We start from the raw sequence: 19,923 nt of genomic DNA on the forward strand, positions 1-19,923 counted from the left end.
TTGACTTTCTGCTATAATAAAACATTTTGTTTGTGCATGTTTTCTTTCATATTTACCTTACTGAAAGCAAATATTAGAGTTTTTACTGTCTGCAAAACCATTTTCATTCTGAATTGGACCAAAAGTAAATGCCAAAATTTTAGAGTTTCAAGAGAAAAGGAACTTCAGTTCTGCTGGAAAGCAGAGAGTGGGCTTGTAAAGATAGATCTTTGGGTGCATTCAACACCTGAAGCTTGTGAACACTTTTCATAAGTCTTTTGTGGCTTACTTTGTAAGTTCTATCCACATAAACACAGTTACCATGTGCCTATTTTGTATATGCCATTGCCACAGACAGAGACATAAAAGGTGATGCAGTTGCCTAACTTGTGTAAGAAAACAACCTCGTTCCTGGAGTTTCTTTGTACGGCATATGTGATGGATATAAGTAACCCTATGGACTTGCCTTGAGATTGCAGGACGACTTTTCAGCTTTATTTGTACAAAAAAAATGTGAGCCACTATCTCCACCATTCCTATTTTTATGAGAATATAAGGCAATTAAATTCATTTTTATCTGGCTGACATGAGGGTAATGAGAACAGAGTGAGACATTGCCACCTTAAAAGGTTTTTCCTCCTAATTGTTCTCTAACTATCTACAGGGAGCAGATTTAATTTTAAGCTTCTGGTCTTTCAATTTATTCTGTAACCACAAAACAAACAAATACCAGCCAAATGAATAAAACTAGACAGCTGCTTTTGCATTGTATGGTGATTCTGTACTTTGCACGCTTAGGGGCACCTAAAAATGGCAAGAAAAGTCAATGCTCCTTTATTCTGCTCTTTGCTCCCTAACATTTGAGAGTTAGTTTTCTTCTCTAGACCAGTCACCATGTTCTTCTTCAGTTCATCCATCTGCAGCCTGCTCCTTCTGCTTCACATTGGTGATGAATTATACTCTGCTTCCTCCATCTAATCCTTTTCATTTATTTATATTTTATGGAGGAAACATAAAAGGCTCCTCATAAAAATCCAACTGTTTTTGATAAACCTTGTCATGTGCAAATAATGGAGTCTTGTCAAACACAAGCCTTGCTGGAAATTTATACCTTCTAATAATAATAACAGGAGAGAACGAGGAACAAATAAGGAATATATTGAATTGGATTCAAAGCATGTTTATGGTTTTAAATTGGTGGCAATAAAGTATTTTTTAATCCAGAAATGTTTTTACATGTTAGAGTAATTCAAATACCATGTTGTGCTTGAACTCTGCAGTACTTAGCCTAACAAAGCTATGAAAAACATTTTGTACTATAGCACAGTGGTGCAGACTGATTCTCTTTCCAAGGTTTGGTGGAGGGGAGAGGAAAAGCCATACCTGATTATAGAGACAGGAGGAAACAAAACAGACTTTGGGGCAAAGAAGCAAACTGGTGGTCAGCTGAGGTCTATATGCAGGTTAGCAAAAAATGGTAGGGATACAGAAGTTAAATAAAATTATTCAAAAGCAGATTTTTATTAGAATATTATTTTTTCTTTAGCAGCAAATTTCCTTGGGCAGAGGCAACTTGTCAGAAGCAGAAATGTTTGTTGCTAAGGCAGTGGATATCCGGAAGGGTATAAGGACAACCAGTCATACGGAGGTAAGGTTAACATCCAAAGGAAAATAAAATTACCTCTTGTTAAAGTCTTCAGCTCTTTGCTGTATGACATTTTATTTCCTATTATAATTTTTGCTTTGAGAATAGGACTAAACAGAATGTTAATCGTTTGCTGATGATACCAATTAGCATTTTATAGCACTTTACAAATGTCAGTGAACAAAGGGGATCTCTCAGGAACAAAACTTTGTGTTCGAATGGCAGAGTCTAATCCAAACAAATGAATCCCTTTAATGAAGAGGTTTCTTAGTAGCACAGCTAGTTCTCTGAATATATTTTCTCTACATCTTCACAGAACTGATATTTATGTTCCCATGAGTGTTACTCTTTACATGAAATACTTGGTTTATATCTTTTCAGGAGTGAGAATCTCTGTAATTCGCTTTCAGGTAACATATCCAAGCTGTCATGTTGAACTACTGGTAGAAATAATATTAGAAAATGAAGAAACAAAGACAAAAAAATATTTTTCAATTTAGAAAACTGATTGTCTCATGTAAAGCCTGCATTTGAAGTTGTATTTTGCAAATATTGAAGGTTTTCTTGAGACAAGCAGGAAGAGAAAACTTACTCTAACTTTCAGAGGATACTAGTGTTCTAGCTTAATTTCATTTTGGTATGGAAGAAAGGACCTTTCTGCCTCTTCTCCCACCTTCTTGTTCAAAAATTTCTTGGTAGACTGGGCTGGAGCTCAGCCCTTGGGTTTTGACTTTGCAAGATAACAGAACCATTGCTCAACTGGGCAGTTACCAATCAGCCAAAGAAATACATTAACAAGAAATCAGGCTGATTTGAGGGAACTGGTTCCTTCACACGTCATCAATTATCATTCTGTATAAAACAGTGGAACTTTAACGATCTCTGACAAAGATATTCTGTCACTGTTTCTGTCTTGCTCCATGTGGCATCAATTGTAATGCATTATTTGGCACCATATGTCAGGGATGAACCAATTGATTTTTCAGTGTTGTCGCAAAATGGTGACCTTTACAAGAAGGATGCCAAAAAGGTAACAATTTAAGCCTTGTAGTTGACTTCAGAAAGGAAAGTTCAAGTTTTGCAGGTGTCAGCCTTTACAATGAGGTTAGTGACAAACTTCCAACAACATATAACTTACGATAGATCTGGTATTTTATTTTTTCAAAGGTTTGACATAGATATATGTATTATACTGTTGCCAAGTCTTCATCTATGGCAGGTATAAATATAACTTTTAAATTACCTTCAGAACTGATGACGCCCTTCTCTTCACTGTTCTTCCCACCATGAATTCCTGAAATAGCACACCAATTTTTAAATAGAACTGGTATAGTTGGGTGTTTCACAGTAGTATCACTTTTGTACTGCTCAGGACAGATTCGGATTTTTCATCACTTGAATAACATCTATGTAATTGAAAATGGAATAGAGAGCTGGTGGAGTTTTTCTGAGGAATTTTACTCCAAGTGCTTGCATTCTGACCCTTAAAGTCAGAAAGTGAATTGCCAATTGGGTGTTTGACAACTGCCGTTTATCACTTGTGCATGATGGTATGTGAGGCATTACTTACTAAAAAGAATTGTTATTCTGAATGACCTGTGGGACTTGGGCAATGTATACAAGCTGCAGATTTCTTGCTGCAGAAGGAAATTCATCAAAAACAATAACTTGGACATGATCTTTTGTACTATGACAAATAGGTTCTATATTTACATTCTCAATACACAGAATGGTGGGTTTTCTGGGAGATTAGAAGGCTGAAGCAAACAGGGTTGCTGGTTTTATTTCTGTTTTTATTACTACATCAATGTTTGACTGATTGTTATCTAGAATCTTATTTCTAAGTTTGATGCTTGTCCATGGATTCACTAGTCCTTTCCCAGTGTTTACTGTACAAAATATATTGCATCCTGGGAACTGCATGAGTACTGATGCTAAAACTAAAAATTTCTGATTCAAAAACCAGTTGTATAGGGTTTTCTGGGTTTGGTGTTTGTGGGTTTGTTGTTGTTGGTTGGTTGTTGTTTCATTGTGGTTTTTTTTTTTGTTTGTTTGTTTGTTTTCACCCTCAGTGAGGATAAAAATATGAATATACATATCTGTCATCTATATATATATATGTTCTGTAGTCTGGGGCTGGGAAATTCTTTATTGTGTAGTTCTGAAATCTGAATGGTTTATTCCCACAAATATAGGGTACACTTGAAAAGACAAGGGGTACCAAGCAGCAAGGAGCACCAGCTGCCTTAATTTTTTTTTTTTTTTAATTATTTATAAAACATTAAACATGAAACACCCCAACAGCTTGATTTCAGTAGTATGATATAGTCTATACGGATTAGTGCTACTTGCGAGTCAGAGGAGCCTGTGAAAGTATAATAATTAAAATACCATACAAAAAGGAAGTTAAATCTGTGAATTCTGCATCTGTGGGAACTTCATTTATTTTACTGAAATAGCAGTTTTGGGGCACTTTTCTTCCTCCACCTCAGCCCCCTCTGCTTTCCATGGGGCCAGCAGTGTTTGATTAGAAAAGATTCTCTCCCTCTGTGGCCTTGACTACAGCTCCCAGCCAGCCCAGTTCAGGCAGTGCTACCCTGGGCACTGGGGTTTTAAGTTCCCAGTGTGTTGCAGGTGTTTGTGATCAACAACTGGAAGGCAAATGTGGAGTCTTGAAACCAAAGGAAAGACCAGATTTTTAAAAAATCCTTTATTCTCATAGTACGTACAGAGTCAGGACATTAAATACATCGATAATATCATTCAAAAAATCCCTTTGTTCATCTGTAAGGTTTTGACCAATATGTCAAATGCTCAGTTTGGAATTAGAACTTCAGTTTTTTTTTACTACATGTATCAGACCTTTTTATATGGCTGCAAATAAGATATGTTGCATTACATTCTCCCAAATAAAGTCTGAGTAAGATCAGGGTCTCTCAAACCTTAATCCTACTTTTCTTTTCCTCCTGCAATGTGTGGTTCTAATAACTCATGGAGTTTATTCAGTCAGCATTTTAAACAGTGTGTGTGTCCCATCATTCATAACATGAGATGATGAAAAGTACTGTAACTGATTTTATGCAACATAATGAAATTAAAAGCTTTTGGTATTACTGTACTGCAGGTATAAATCTAATTAAATGTGGTGTTGGAGAGGAATAGACTATATAGGTAAGTGTTGGAATAATTTAGGGTTATTCGGCTTTTTCTATGGATGTCTGTTCTTGTTTCTGCACAAATACCATAAGTAATTGCGTGGTTAGTATATTCTCCTAGTGTCTGAGCTTGCAGTTTTCTACTGCCTTCATACATTACCTAAGGAAAAGTAAAGCTAATGGAAAACAATCTATTGCACTGAAACTGTAGATTTGCTTACCCATCATAGCAAAATGTTAACCTGCATAATATTTTACTGCCAAATTAATTTATGTCAGACACAGTATTTCAGCATATACACTGATAAATTTCAGAGGGCTGGACAAAATGTTATATAAATATATTCTTATATTTCAGTTCTATCCATCAAATTCTACATGTTTCTATAATCTGGATACTAACAAGAATCTTCCTTGAGATCTGAAGGTCTGCATTGTGCTTATACAGAAAAGTTTACATTACTTAGAAAACATATGTAGCTTTTCCTGCTTCCTTTATGCATTATCATTTATATACTCTGGTATTTACTTCTCCCAGATACGTACCTTACCCCTTAAAAGCCTTGCTATTTCTAACTTTCATAATGTGAGATATGACATTTTCTCTTTTATTTCTTACTGCAATTCAAATGGATCTTCACTCATTTTCATAGTACTAGACTTACTCTCCCGAGTCATTTTTTGCATGTATCAATGCTCAGTTTATGCTATACAAGGTTTTTCTGCCATGGAGCAGCATGAAGAAGACATGAAGACTTTTATTCATTAAAAGGCTAAGAGCATGCTTAGTGTTTTATAACATGGGGAGAGGTGGATTTTTTTTTCTTATTGTCTCATTACATTGCCTCTTTCATCTTGGAACTGCAGTTATTTAAAAGTGTGTGCTCCTAACCTACCCAAATTGCCCTGAACTTTATTGCTCTAACTTTGTATTTACAACTATTTTCCCTCCCCTTAACCAGCATTTAGTGTTATCATTCAACTGGCATCATGTTTCTTCAAGGTGGTTTAGCATTTAAAGGAGATCTTTTCCTCAGCTAGCTCTGTGATTTTTCCCTTCCCAGCCTCCTGCCCCTCCTCATTGTCTGCTTCTTAATAGCTCTGAGATAGCAGCATCAACTCATCTGCCAGCACCTGCCTTGGTGTGCTCTCTACCTCCATAGGGAACCCAAGGACTGAGGTGCTCACAGTGCTCCTGGGCCAGCATCAAGGGCCATGTGAAGGAGTAATGTGGGTGCTCTGCACACAGCAACAGCTCAGCTACCATCTGGAGTATCCCTGAAATCTCAGGCTACGCCAGCAACAGAATCCTCTCTGGCTTCTCTACCAATAGAGTTCTGTTTCTTTTATATGTGCCAGATGGTCCTTTTTCTTTGGTTTGAATGTTAAAAAGTTTTGAATCAAGGTTGATAGTTCTGCCTAAGCCTGTGCTTCTGCAGACGGGCACAGTGCGGTCTTTCTTCCACACTTCTGCACATGCATGATTCCAGTATGCTACTGCCATTATTGCTAGTATTGGCTCTGCAGTCTTATGTGCTGCAAGTAGACCTTTTTAGCACTCATTTATCTTCCAGCACTTTCCTTTTTCCCTCCATTGCTCTATCTCATTCAATTTCACCCAACATTTCCCCCTTTCTTATTGCTGGCAAGTAATTCATGTAGTTATGCATCTTTGCAATGGTGGAGCTTTTTGAGCAATCCCTTCTCTGCAACAGAAAACTTTAAAAACTTTCCTGATATTAAATGCTCAGTCAAGTGCACAGTTATCTCTTTTGAGCTGTGCAAACAAATAATAGCATTTTGGCGGTAGAGAGTGCTGAGAAGTTTCTTTTTAGTTTACTGGTTACTTCAGGACACAACGGATGCAAAACACAAGAAATCTCATTTTACTGAGAGAATATATTTTAATTACAATTATTATTTTAAGTCAGCATTCTGAAAAGTGTCATATTTTAAGACACAGAACTGTTGAGTGAGAATACCAGGAAACGCTGAGTAAAGCAGCTTGACAGAAAGTTGTAGGAAACTGTTTATCCTGCTTCTCAGATTTATTTTTGGTTTCTTATTTTATTTTATGCATCTGACATATATTTCTTTCAGACATTATTCAGTTAAGAAATAAAACTTGCAAGTGTTGCTAACAGTTGGTTTCCTCCTATTTTGAGAGGGTGTCTTCCAGTCAGCTTTTGGAAAGACTTTCTAGGCAGCATCACATTTCTGAGTCAGCTTTGGCACTCTGACCTGAAAAGTCGAGGCAGTTCTTAGTATCACATCATTATCAGATGAAGGACTTTATAGGGCAATACCAGGATGACTGAATTGCATTAATTTACTGCATTAACGAGATCTCTTAGATTATGAAGCTTTCTATTATATACATTATTCTACTTGTTTTCAGAAAAGGAACACCATTGTTTTCACTCTAGTACTGATATCTCAGTTCTAAACTGACTTGTGCAAGGTGACATTTTAAGGGCTCTCAAAAAATAGATACCAATAGCTTGTTTTGAGGAAAAGGCTACATCTGGCATTTTCTGAAAAGCTGGGTCTAAAATTAACCTAGTGTGTCAGATTAGGTAATTGTGCACTAACTAAACCTTTAATTAAGATAATATAATTTCACTGTTTGCTGTTTCATCTGAATGGTTTTTTTTCATATCACAATTCATTTTAAGATTGCCAGTAGCATGTATTATCTAGAATGGATGAACAATAACTATTTTTACAATATTGTTAGGATCAGTCAAAACTTCTTGGCAGTGTATTATTCCCTTTTGCTTTTATGGGGAAGAGACAAGATTCATGACCAAGGTCTGGAAAAAGACAGTAGGAGTATGTCATCCTTATGTGGGACTTACTGGGAAGCAATAAGTGGATCCAGTGCAGTACTCTGCCTGTGAGCTCTGTTATAGGCAAGTTGAACTTTCAGTACCTTAAGTGACTAGTGTTGAAAATGGTGACATAGTAGATACAGCACTATCTTTTATCTCCACAGTCATGAGTTTACCTGTAAGTGCTAATGATGTTATTTTGGGGACGTGACCTAGCCAAAAGTAAGACTGACTTTATCAGCATATAAGCACTGCTGGAACTGCCTGACTGCCAATGTTTCTGATACTGAGTTTGATGTTGAATAACAACACTCTTCAGTAAGAGCTATTTCCTTGAGGCTTAGGTATAAAAGTGTTTGGCACATGGTGGTTTCTCTTTTGGGACAAATCTGCATCAGTGAGCAGGGTAGCTACAGGGCTGATGTATGATCCAGTGCTTGAGCTTGCTTCTTTTTGCTTTGATATTTACTAGCACAAAGATCTTTATTTTGGCTTCAGTCAGTGGCTGTAGTATGACTTATCCCAGTAAAACTTAGTGCAACCCCCTGGCTGCTGCAGTTGAATGGCACCTATCTTTGGAAGGAGGAAAGTGTTTCATTTTTATAAATTGTTCCATGAACTGTAACCTCCAGGCCTGCACCTTCATGCTGCTCTTTCTTTTTGGTATGTGCACCCCCCAGTTTCCAGAAAGCCACCCTGTGAGGTAGTTCTCTCACCCCAAGGATTTTTTTTTTCTGTTACTTTTCCTTATCCTAAAACCCTACAGGAGCAAAATTAAGGGACTCACTAGACTTTGTAGAACTTTGGATCTTCCTAATGATAAGCTGGGGTTAAAAGCACACAAAGCACCATAAAACACAATTCATTTTTCTTATCTTATCTTAGAAGATTATGGTGCTCTCTCACTGGATGAGTGATGCATGAAGTCCTCGTGATTGACTTTCATATTAGCAGGAGAAACCGGCCTTCATTTAGTTCAGTAGAAGTCAGCAAACTATATCAAAGATAATGCTGAGCAAGATGAACCAACTGCCACCAACAAGTGCTTGGAGAATTCAAACAGTATTTTACAACTAGAGATAGTTAATTATGACTTAATTAGAAAGCACACAGGTAATGTGCATATATGGCATAAAAGTAGTGTAGATTTTTTTCAGGTAAACTAAAGTTATTCCACAACTGGGACATCCCTCGAAATCCTCCTGTCACTTACTTCAATTTTGTATCCATATACACTTAGGAACTCTGTTCCCAAGATGTTTCCATATATGAATTGTGCAGGATTTTCAGGCAACCATTGCACTAATATCAGTAAAAGATACATTTCAGTTCTCTTATTCCTCACTGAATTTAAAAAAGTTGTTCCTGGCTTTGGAAGAATTTTTGTAACAGTTTTGTAGGTATACAGGTCAAAACACACTGTACACAAGTACTATCTTAGACCTTGAAAAACAGAGTATATTAATTCTGGAGTGAATTCATCCTAAGTTTGATACATCTTTAAATTTTCGTTTTCCCCTTTCAAGCCAACTTTAGAGCAACATGTTAACTGCAGCTGCTTCAATGCTTCACTAAGCATCAGATTGAAAAGAGAAGGAAAACAGATCTAAGAACACCAGACTGTTTGACACTTCCAATAGATGTGTGTTAAATCTAAAGAATGTACAGCAAAAGACCACTATCAGGCTAAAGCAGGAACATAAAAATATACAAGTCTCTCTGAGCTGTGTTGATAACTGAGCTTGAGGAATGTGCATTATGTCATGACCACTGACAGCTTTAACTAGGCAGGAAAATGCAAGCACCTTTTCTGTGATAACACTTGGTTCATTGATAGTCTTTACTGCCCTTATCTGAAGAATAATAAATTCTTCAGTTCCTCAGTTTGTCTTTATTACTTTTTTTGGTTGATTTTTTTATTTCCTTTTCCTTTTTAGTGACAGATTCCCCAGATAATCAAGAAAAAAAAATCCAACCTTTCAGACTGCCCTCCAGGGTGGACTGAGACAACTGGCAGTAAGACAACTTCTAAGTGATTTTGGTTTAAAGAATGGATTAAGAAAGGCCAGACATTTTATAAGACCTTGTGAAGTGATGACTGTGTTAGTACTGATGCCAAAGGGATGGAGAGCAGTTACGCTTATCATGGTGAAACCCCACTGTGCAAAAGACACCAAAGAAGCAGGTATGTACTGGTCCCAGTGGTATAAGGTCTGGACAGGTGAATACCTTTCCTTGGCACCCCATCTCTAGCACACAGCATAGGCACTTCCCATCCAAAACACAATATTTCATGCAGTCATGAGCAGCAAAAGCATTATATAGGAAACAAACTTTCTAGAAATGCCAAGGTAACATGGCAAATAGAACAAACTCAATAAGTGTGAGCAGTTGTCCTTCAAATAGCACCTTCAAGTTGTTTGGACTGTTCAACTACTGATCAGGAAGAAATTATCATACAAAACTTTTATTTTTAAAAGATTTATTCCCAGGTTGGGCCGGGGGCCGGAGGGGGGTAAGGAATCAACTAACCAACCAAAAAAACCCCAACTTTGATGTAATTTTAAAAATTGTATTTATTATTTAACACATTCATTTGAATCAATTGCATAAAAGGCCACAACATGAAACAAATGCAGATATTAAAACACATCATAGGCTTCGTGTGTTAGCCTAATTTGGTTTCTTTGTTTACAAAGTTAACATCAACATAAATATTTAATACAGTAGCTGCAGTAAGAAAAAGGACAAACTATTATTACTGTGAGAATGCTGAGCACAGTGGAAACTATATTTTAAATTACAGCTTTCTCTTAGCTTGGGCTAGAGCCTTTTTTCATAAAGGAAAAAGTCATAGTACATTAATGGCAAATATCCATCAGGAAATAAGTCTAAAAGCAACTCAAAGAAGTATATTGCTTTGAGAAAGATGGCTTTGCATTTGTGCTGTGTTTATAATAAGCTCAATACCAATATCCTGAAAATAACAATAAATATTTAACTGAAGGAATATTTCATATGATTGCAATAAATGTTTAATACAATGTAACTTTACGGTACTTCAAAAACTTATTGCTGCAAATATTTATCTAGAATTTTAATTAAATACATGTATAATCCATGAAATAAACTACCTCATAGCCTTCATTCAGCAAGCTGCTCTGCAGAAATGCACAGGCATATCCTTATGCAGCTGTTCTTTGTGTCAGAGCCTAAGACTGTGTATTTGAACTCCCAACCCTTGCCCTGCTTGCAGATCTATCAGTGTCAGGACTACCCCTCTTCTCTAGCTTATCATATACAAATTCACTTACTAAGAAAATCAGAGTCCAAGGTACACAGTGCTCTACAGACTTAGGACCATAACCTTTGTCTAGCAGTTCTTGCAGTTAGATGATGCCTTCTGCTCCCACAGCCAACCAAAATGGAATCATAATTGCATTAGCCTCAGGAGACATCCTCCTTCTGGATTTCTTCCAGTATGCTGAATATATATCCTTCCTTTCCAAGGTTTCACTACATGTAAAACAAAATAAACATCCTTTCTTCTGCTGATACAGGGATAAATTTAATTTCATTCTCTGTACTGGGAAGAATAGAGGGTACATTGAAACCAGAGAAGGGCAGCTACAAATGCTTGTAGGCCAATGTGGCAAGGAGTTTCTAGCTGATAATCACTCTATGGCTTAACATATAGCAAGAGCATGTGGTCTCTTGACATCTCCAGTGATTTAAAATTTCTGACCATCTTGTGCACCTCTTCGATACATCCTTGCATCTTAAGGTAACCTAAGCTCACCTATTTTCCCCAGATTGCATAAGTGCTTGAAAGTTGTAAGTCAGCCTATTATTTACTCATTTTGTCTGAAATGTTATTGTTTTTTAAAACCACTGGTGAGGGATTAATTTTTCACAGTTAGAGTTCTTGTGGTTCTAAAACACTTCTAAAAACCTCTGAAACACTTTCTAGTGCTGCACTGTCGTTGCAGGTCTGGAATGAGACGCTGGTAGGGTACCACTCTATGCCACATGGATCAGTGCAGCTTTCTTTAACTGGAATAATTTATATGCTAGTTGAACTACTCTGTACCTGAACATCAGGACAACAAGAAAACAATTCTGTTAATTGTTGCTTTAATGCTGTTGTAGAAATTGAACCTGTATTTCTGGAAATAGCATGTTGGCAAAGCAATGAACACTTCCTCCTTTATGGCAGTAATAGTGCAGTAGTCTGTGATCTCTTTGACCTTTGTTGGAAGGATTTTCAGTGTAAAAGATGTGGTTGTTTGGGAGAAGTGGAGTGAGAAAAAATTAAACAGAGAAGAAACTATCTGCAGTTTGAGTCTGTTTTCTGCTTTCTCTCTTGGAATCCATAACTTCATTTCCTGTTTCTGTTTTTATGGAACTGGATATGAAAACAAGCAGGGAAGCAAAATATTGGTGGTTTATGTTTTCATAAACTATAACTAAACCCATTTTCTTTAAGTTCCCTTTCTTTATTAGATTAGCATTTGCAAAATTTTATTACTCCTTTTGCTCTTTTTAATGTTGAAAAGAGACAATGATTGAAAAGCTAAAAATATAGGACCAATTATCTTCATTTGACACCTCTGTTAGTGCTGTGACTCTATGAATTTTTCTTCTAAATTGCTGTCAGTTAGTGTAGAAACAGGCCCTCAGATGAAATAGAATTGGCCTGTTATAGTAGTAAAAGATTTCTTGATGCCACAAGACTACTGCAGAAGACACTAGTAATTTCATAAAAGTGGGCAAAGGTTATGATGAAAATAGTAATGACTGATAGAGCATCTTATTTTCCTGGATTCCTCATATGGTATAGTCAATGATTGTTATCTAACCAGAGGTAGTCAGGACTGCGTACTGAGTCATGCAATTAATGTATTTGAATATTTGCATAAATTCACAAGTTAAGTAAATCTGCTCATTCAACCCAGAAAGCTGGCCATCCCGCCCTTTGCATGCACTGCAGAAATATCAGGCCAGGGACCGTTAGTAACAGCAATACCCCAGATCCTGTAAATAGTAAACATCTGAGCAATTTTCTAATGAGTGCATGTAAGTGTGGTAAGGAGAGGAGAAAGGGTTCTTTTGCAGTTCTATGAAGCTGCAAGTCTGCACTGATTTCAGTGGGTTTTGGATAAATCTTCAGAACTTTACATATGGAAAGTAAATAATGTGGTCTGAAAAAGAGTGGAGACATTTCAAGGAAGAGCATCTGCATGTTTTGTGGCTAGTAAGTAGAGGTGACCATTGTTTCCTTTTTCTTCAGCCACAAATGTATCTGAGCATTTTGTCAGACTGGTAATGTGGCACTAGAGCTGAGTGCAAAGTTCTGGCATTTGACCTACAATCCATGTGCTCTGAAAATAAGCCTAAGCACAAAATCAAGAAATAGCGTTCAGTCTTTAAGGCTTTACGTTACAAAACTACATTCTGTTCTCATTGAAATAAATTGAATTTTTGGAGCTGATTTCGGCAGGACAAACTCTGATGTTAGAGACCTGCATGGTCACTAGACAGACCATAACTCCCCCAGCATTTCCCTGCATGAACAGCCTCCCTATGTTTCTCAGGCTCTGGCTTGCTATCCTTTATAATCTGCACTGAAAGATACCTACCCACCAAAGTTCCCTTCGAACTGATGACTATTTTCAAGGACCCCCTTCTGAAAGGACCATCCTCTATAATTGCTTTTCAATCTGCGCCATTTATTAGTTGCCCATTTGAGCAATCATCAGCAAATACGTGCTACAAGTAAAGGCATTTCTGAAGCCATATTTTTGATGCTGAATGGAGGGCTCTTAAAAACAATACCTCTGTGTTGCTATGTAATGTGTTTAGTTAAGAATCAAGTATTAAGACAGGAGGACACTGTATGCATAGAAAAGATTTGGATCACAGCTTGATAAACCTGAATGCTTCTCAGATTGAAAAACTTAAAAAAAAAAGAATTTGCTGTAGTTTGGGCCATTAGCTATTTCATGCTGGGCTCTGTACTCTTTGTGTGTGGAATACTTTGAAAGAAGCATTCCTTTCTTTTGAACTGTGCACAGTTTGTCATAACAGCATGGGATGTTGTGGAACTTAAAAATGACACAGATTAATCATTTTTAAAGGGCTCTTTTTACTCATGAATAAAAGGATAACCTTTGAAAATGCAAAAATGAAGGCAAGCAAATGGCTTTTTAGAAGACAAAATTGTTTTAGATTTTTTTTCAGATACCCCAGTGATCTGTTGCTGTTTATGTCCTGTAGTTAAGTGCTTCTGCCCCACAGCACATTTTGTTGTCCTCCAGCCTGGCTCTGTCATTGTACTGACATATTACAGTAGACTTTTCTGCATATCCACCCTTTCTTAGTCCACTTTTCAGAGTAAGCCTATGCTCTGTTGCTTATCAGTTGGACTGGCATTTTACAAACCACAGTGCATTTTGACAGAGTATAAAAGCAAGTCATCATTATACCATCAGTATCAATCCAATGCTAATTGTAGTTGGAAGGGAATGACATTAACTGTTGTGAAGATCATGAGAGGCACACTTGCAAGAAAACCATTTTCTCTGAACAATTAGGTGAGTGGCCTATGCCCATTCTACCTATGAGGAGTAGAGAATTTGGCTTTATTTCCTTGTGCTTCTATTCAGACAGCTGACAATCTCACTTCTACCTAATACAGGGAAAATGTTTACAAAACAACAATAGTTTGTTCTATGCACATACAGTTTCTTCCCAGATTAATTTCTGGAAAGACTGGCTTTATCCGAACGATGTTCAGAAGTCTGGGAAGAGCCTTGTGTGCTATGTCCATGGTACAAGCCTGAGGTTAATCTGCATGGAGCCTTCCAAAGAGGGAATAAACATGGGCAACTTGTTGTTAACCTCATCTCAAGATTAGCACCCATTTTCAAAATGTCATCAAACCTTCCTACGATGAGCAAATGTGCAACTGGGTAGAGAGTCAGTGTTTAACCGCTCCTGTCTCTTCTTGTTACAGACCCACATGTACAGACATGCTAAACCTGTGACTCACACAGGGGAATGCAACCCTGCATTGCTCCCTAACCCCCAACACCCCCTACTTCCCTTCCCCAGCCCTGAAATCTGTCTCACTCATTTTAGAGCACTGGGAGGTGAGTCCTGAGAGCTTCCACCCCTACAGACAGGTTGCTGTGATTCAGCTCTGCAGCTGGGACCTGGCCACATTTGCTAGCAGAACTCCAACAAGGCAGCACAGTGCCCACCAGCCAGCTAGAACAGTGATTGCTCCCCTATCATGTAACCTCACATCCCAAAGATGTCTCTGGCAATGCGATAGGTCATTGTGCTAACACAGGCACTGGGAAAGGAGATGCTTGAAAGACCTGCAAAAGAGGCAGCAGCTGTGGATAAACAGACAGGCATGCTTAATGTCAGCAGGAACTGCTTACGGCCAAGTGCTTTTGAAAATTTGGTATGCTGCAGAAAGATAGCTGTATGGGCGCCAGACTCTGGAAAATCAGGACTCCATTGTGAGGGCTGAGCACTTCTGAAAATGCAGCCTGCAGAACTGCTGCAGATGGCCTGGCGCCCTCTCAACAGGCACAGATCACAGCATCGAGGGCAGCAAGCAGGACCAGGCTCACGGGATTTAGAGGACAAGAGGCAGTCAGTCAGTGACAAAGGACAGGCTGTCAGGTGCAGCAGCTGTCCCAACAGGCACATTTGGCATGTTAGGATATTGCTCTCTCTCTGATACAAGTACTGAACTTCTCTTTCTTTATTTGTGTTTGCAATTTGTTGATTATCATGGTCAACCTTATACTTCTGAGTTGTATATTTCCGCCTGAAATCATGCCAGCTACTGGCTGAAGAGAAGTAAAAACTCAGAATTAACCACAGCCACCTGAGATCATTCAAAATCCCCACAGAGAGGACCCAGATGTAATCTTGACATACTTATTCCTGAAGAAAAAAAAAATCTACCTCATCCCAAAATTCTCTAGGTTAACAAAGACATATTCTTCCCTTCCTTTTTATTTCTGAGACAGTGTATTGACTACCTCAGCCCTTCCTCCCCCTACCTGAATACTTAGGGAAATGCTGTAGTATTTCAAATCCTACAAATGCAAACCTGAGTACCCTTTAGGAAAAAGCAATAAATTGTTAAACTTATGAAATGTTCCAAATATGTAGTTATTGTGACACAAGTAACCTTAACTCTGAACTTAACTGGTAAACGGGAACAAAAATTGTGTCTCTTCAGCTTCCTGGTTCCTGAAAAGTAAATCACTCCAGCAGGCAGGGAGGACATAGCTGGAAGAGAGATCAATATCTTACCCCAAAGGTTTGCAAATATGGACATAGGTAAGCTAGTGGAATGAGGCCATAGCACGCTGTGGGTGTCGTTTTGTGGAGAGTTAAAAGGTATGGTCTAGGAATCTAGCGTCAACAGCAAAGGCAACCAATAACATTTGTTATTGCTACAGAAAGACATGCAAGTGCACTGCCTTACCACAGAACTTAATAGAGACCTCATGCAATCACAGGAGAAGTGGTGACTAAAAGCTTGTAAGAATAATGAAGCTGGAGTGGTTTAACAGCATGTTAGCTAAGTTACAGTAGCTGTGGGAGAGCACATTCTACTCTACTTCCAACACGGTAACACAGAGAAAACATATCCTCACACCTGAGCCTTCATACTACTCACCCAACAAGTTCTGTGCTTTTCGATAAACCACATGTATTCTAAATGGTCTTATAACACAGAAAGAGTATTTTGCAATAATTTAATATAAAAGAATTTAAGTACAGAAAGGACACCAAGAGGATTGAAGTGATGGGATTTGGAAGAGGAGATTGACAAATTATGCTAAAGGTCTTAATTAGGACAGTTATACTCTGTTCCTTTGAGTAGTCAACTAGGTTAAAAAAAAGAAACTTTGAAGATTTGAAGAGTGATAGATTTCAAGGATTCTCACTTTTGTATTATATGTATGCATTTAAAGATCACACTGGTGAAGTATGACCTGACCCAAAGTCACCCACCACTTTCATTGCTTGTAGTGGACAAACTCCATGGTAGTGGGTGGTTTCAGAGGTAAAGGCTTTGAGGACAGGGCACCAGTGCCATGGTAACTTTGAGGAAAGATGAATTTCGCATCAGAGCCCATCACACAGGGAGCTACTCCGTTGCTGCATTGGCATGTTCATTTATGGGATATCATCCTAAAGAGATGGGCCCCTGTAATTTATACAGTGCCATCTAATTCAGAGGAGATCCTCATTTCTGGAACTTGCAGAAGATTACAGAAAAAGGATCAGAAATGGAAGAATTAATTTTACCAGGCTGTATGTGATACTTTAGATTGCTATACTCTACTAACAGCAGAGAATGTGTTCTAGTAAATGGTAATCTATGTAGCTGAAATAAGGTGCAGTATTTATGGTTATACCAAACTGAAAGCATTGAAAAGCCTAAAATAATCTGTTTGCCAAAATGACCTGCTGATCTTTCTGGTTGGTTTTCCTATAAAGCAGACATTAAACCCAGACCATATCTGTCATTTTTTTCAGGTACTATTTTGTTTAAGTTTTCTCTTCCCATACAAAAAGATGCCTTTTTATACCTTGATGTAACTAATATGTTTCTATACTCCTAAGATTAAACTCCAAAACACCAAAGGCCATGGCAGAGTGGGGTTTTAAAACCGAATGGTGAATTTGTCTTGTACCAGAACTGAAATGACTACCCCTTTACTTACTTTTTGTACTGAAGACAAGACCCTTAATGTGACAAGTTGTGAAGTTGTGTCATTCAAGCAGTCATGTATTTTGTTGCCTAAGTTTTTTTTGGAAAATATTTTAACCTTACCTTGTGTTACCCTTCAACCACAGTTAATCATTATAGCAGGATCATCACTCCACGTAAACAGAAAAGCAGCATTGTTCTTGATTGCAGCTCTAATGATTCAAAGGGTGCAATCTCATAATTAGGTATGTATTTAAAAGTTGTTTACTTCACTTCACTTCCATAGAATTAAAGGAAGTGCAGTTACCACAGGTTAGTTTTCATGTGTGCTGGTAGTATACTTTAAAATTCTACCCAACCTGTCCCCATCTCATGTTCTTGTGACTTCGAGCATAACTAAACTTTGGAAGAATTTGGGTTCCCTTCTGAATTGACATCTCTGACAGTTCTCACCCATAACCTTCAGTTTCAGCAAGCAATCGAGACTGAAGAAACACAGAGGGCTTACATATTTTACAAACCCACAGTTTATACAGAGATTATTTTATGTTTAGATATCTCTCTCAAGCAACTGGGACAGAGCCAGCTGCAGATCTGTATAAACAGCAGATTTTACACATTAGTTAGTTCTTATGGATCTGGTATAATGAAAATCTAGCAGTTGAAATCTAGCCCCACTCAGCAGAAGTTTTTATGCGTGTGGTGGTTGGTGTTTTTTTTTGTTAGGGTTCTCCCCGCAATACGCCTCTCCCTACCACCCAAAGAAAAAAAAAGATAAAAAAGAAAGAAAAGCAATAGGGTGGCATTTACACCAAGAAAATACTAAAGGCAAATCAGATATGTGTGCTGCTCTGAACGATGACTTGCTAGTGCTGTAAATGACTGCCAGATGTCAAATAGCAGAATGCCTCTCCTTCCACAAAAGTAAAAATAGTTGACTAATAATTCACTTTAAAAGGTTGAGAGTCCAGATCTCTGTCAGAGATGTATTTCAGCTGTAACATTTGATACAGGCTAGGGGAGAAGATGCAAATATGGATGTAATATAGTTTACCTTATAATCAAAGGAAGAAGAAGAAAAATCATTGCATTTTAGGACACTGGGCCTTCATAAAACAAAGATTAAGAACAACTGCCAACAGCCACTTTCTTTTCTTCTACCAAAGAAGAAACAGTAGCTTATGACATTTGTTAAAAATTCATGGTCAGAGAGCATGTATTTCCCTTTAATTCTCATATTGCAAGAGGGAATCATGGCTGAACAAAATGTGATACACTTCTACATGCACACGCAGATACCCATGTCTCCATATGTGTGAGAGTAAGCGAAAATTACATCTGTTTAGGACTTTTAAACCTCTATATTTTAATTAGCTTTTTATCATATCCAGAAATTAAATTCAGTTTAGTGCATGTCAAGATTCACCATGTTTATGAATTAATATATATATGAATGTTTTTCAAAGGTATTTTCTTAAATTTGATGTAAAATATGTTCAACACAGTTAAAATGTGAGAATTGATCATCTAAAATTCTTCCTTGTGATGATATTTTATCATCACAGATTCAGCTAAAGAAAATAATGCTGCACTATTTATTAGTATATTTAGAAGAAACCCATGCAGCAGTGGATAAGGAAAGCAATGGAACTGTATAACTTGTTTACATTTCAAAAGGCTTTTGAGAAGTTTGATCATGAGAGACTGGAGAAAAAACTGAAGTCAGGAAGTCAAAGTATAGTAATTAATCAAAAGACCATATGAGACAAAAAAAGTAAAAGTAGGAAGAATAAAAGGTGAACTTGTATCTTGGAAGAATATTAAAAACAGGAATCACAAAATGTTGTTCTAGGACTAGAGCTGATCCGGAAACGGGTTAGTAGGATAGTGACAAAATGTGTTGCTTTTATGAAAGAAAGGGAGAAAGAAAGGAGCAACCCGGAGAAGGCTGGAGTTAGAACAATGTCAGATCATACAGTTTCTTCTACTGGCATTGGTTTACATTTAATGTAATATGCTAAGCCCATCAAATTGTTCTATGACAAGTTTAATATTTTTTCCCATTAAGCTGTGGTTACTGTTGAAGGAAAGAATAAGAGGTTTTATTAAATGTCTTAATGCTGCTTATAAATATTAAGGACCATTATCAGCAAGGACCTGAATAAGGCTTTGATTGAAATATGCTGTGTGCATTCTCTAGTACTGTATGCTGGTATTAGGAATTTCAGTTAATCATAAGAATGCATTGAACATACTTGGATAGGTTATATCTACTAATTGGAAAACATCTTCACATATTTTACGTCAACTTTTGAACAAGAGAGAAGACTGAGGTAAGTATCTATCCTTGAAAAAAACCTTTCTTAACAGTGCTGGTTAAATTATTTGCTGAACCTGAATAGCAAAGACTTGTTTCTTTTCCTGCTCATTGTAATGCCTTGATGGCTCATCAGCCACTTTTTAAAAAAATTGCATGCTGCAGTGATTTATGGATGCTACACCTGGGCCCTTCAGAAACATATTTAGTTTTGTGATGAGTTCTGCTTAAATCGCCTAAAATGATTT

At 37.4% G+C, this 19,923-nt stretch overlaps 1 long non-coding RNA gene across 1 annotated transcript in view; it reads left to right on the forward strand.

Annotated features, from left to right (window-relative positions):
* LOC135580197 (uncharacterized) overlaps positions 1–19,923 on the forward strand; it is a 77,189-nt gene that overhangs the window by 44,639 nt on the left and 12,627 nt on the right. The window contains exon 7 of the long non-coding RNA XR_010474509.1: positions 1,526–1,627. This is a non-coding gene — a long non-coding RNA (uncharacterized LOC135580197). The remainder of the gene's footprint in view (positions 1–1,525; positions 1,628–19,923) is intronic.

Source organism: Columba livia, chromosome 9 (genome assembly GCF_036013475.1).
Source record: "Columba livia isolate bColLiv1 breed racing homer chromosome 9, bColLiv1.pat.W.v2, whole genome shotgun sequence".
Lineage (NCBI taxonomy): Eukaryota > Metazoa > Chordata > Aves > Columbiformes > Columbidae > Columba > Columba livia.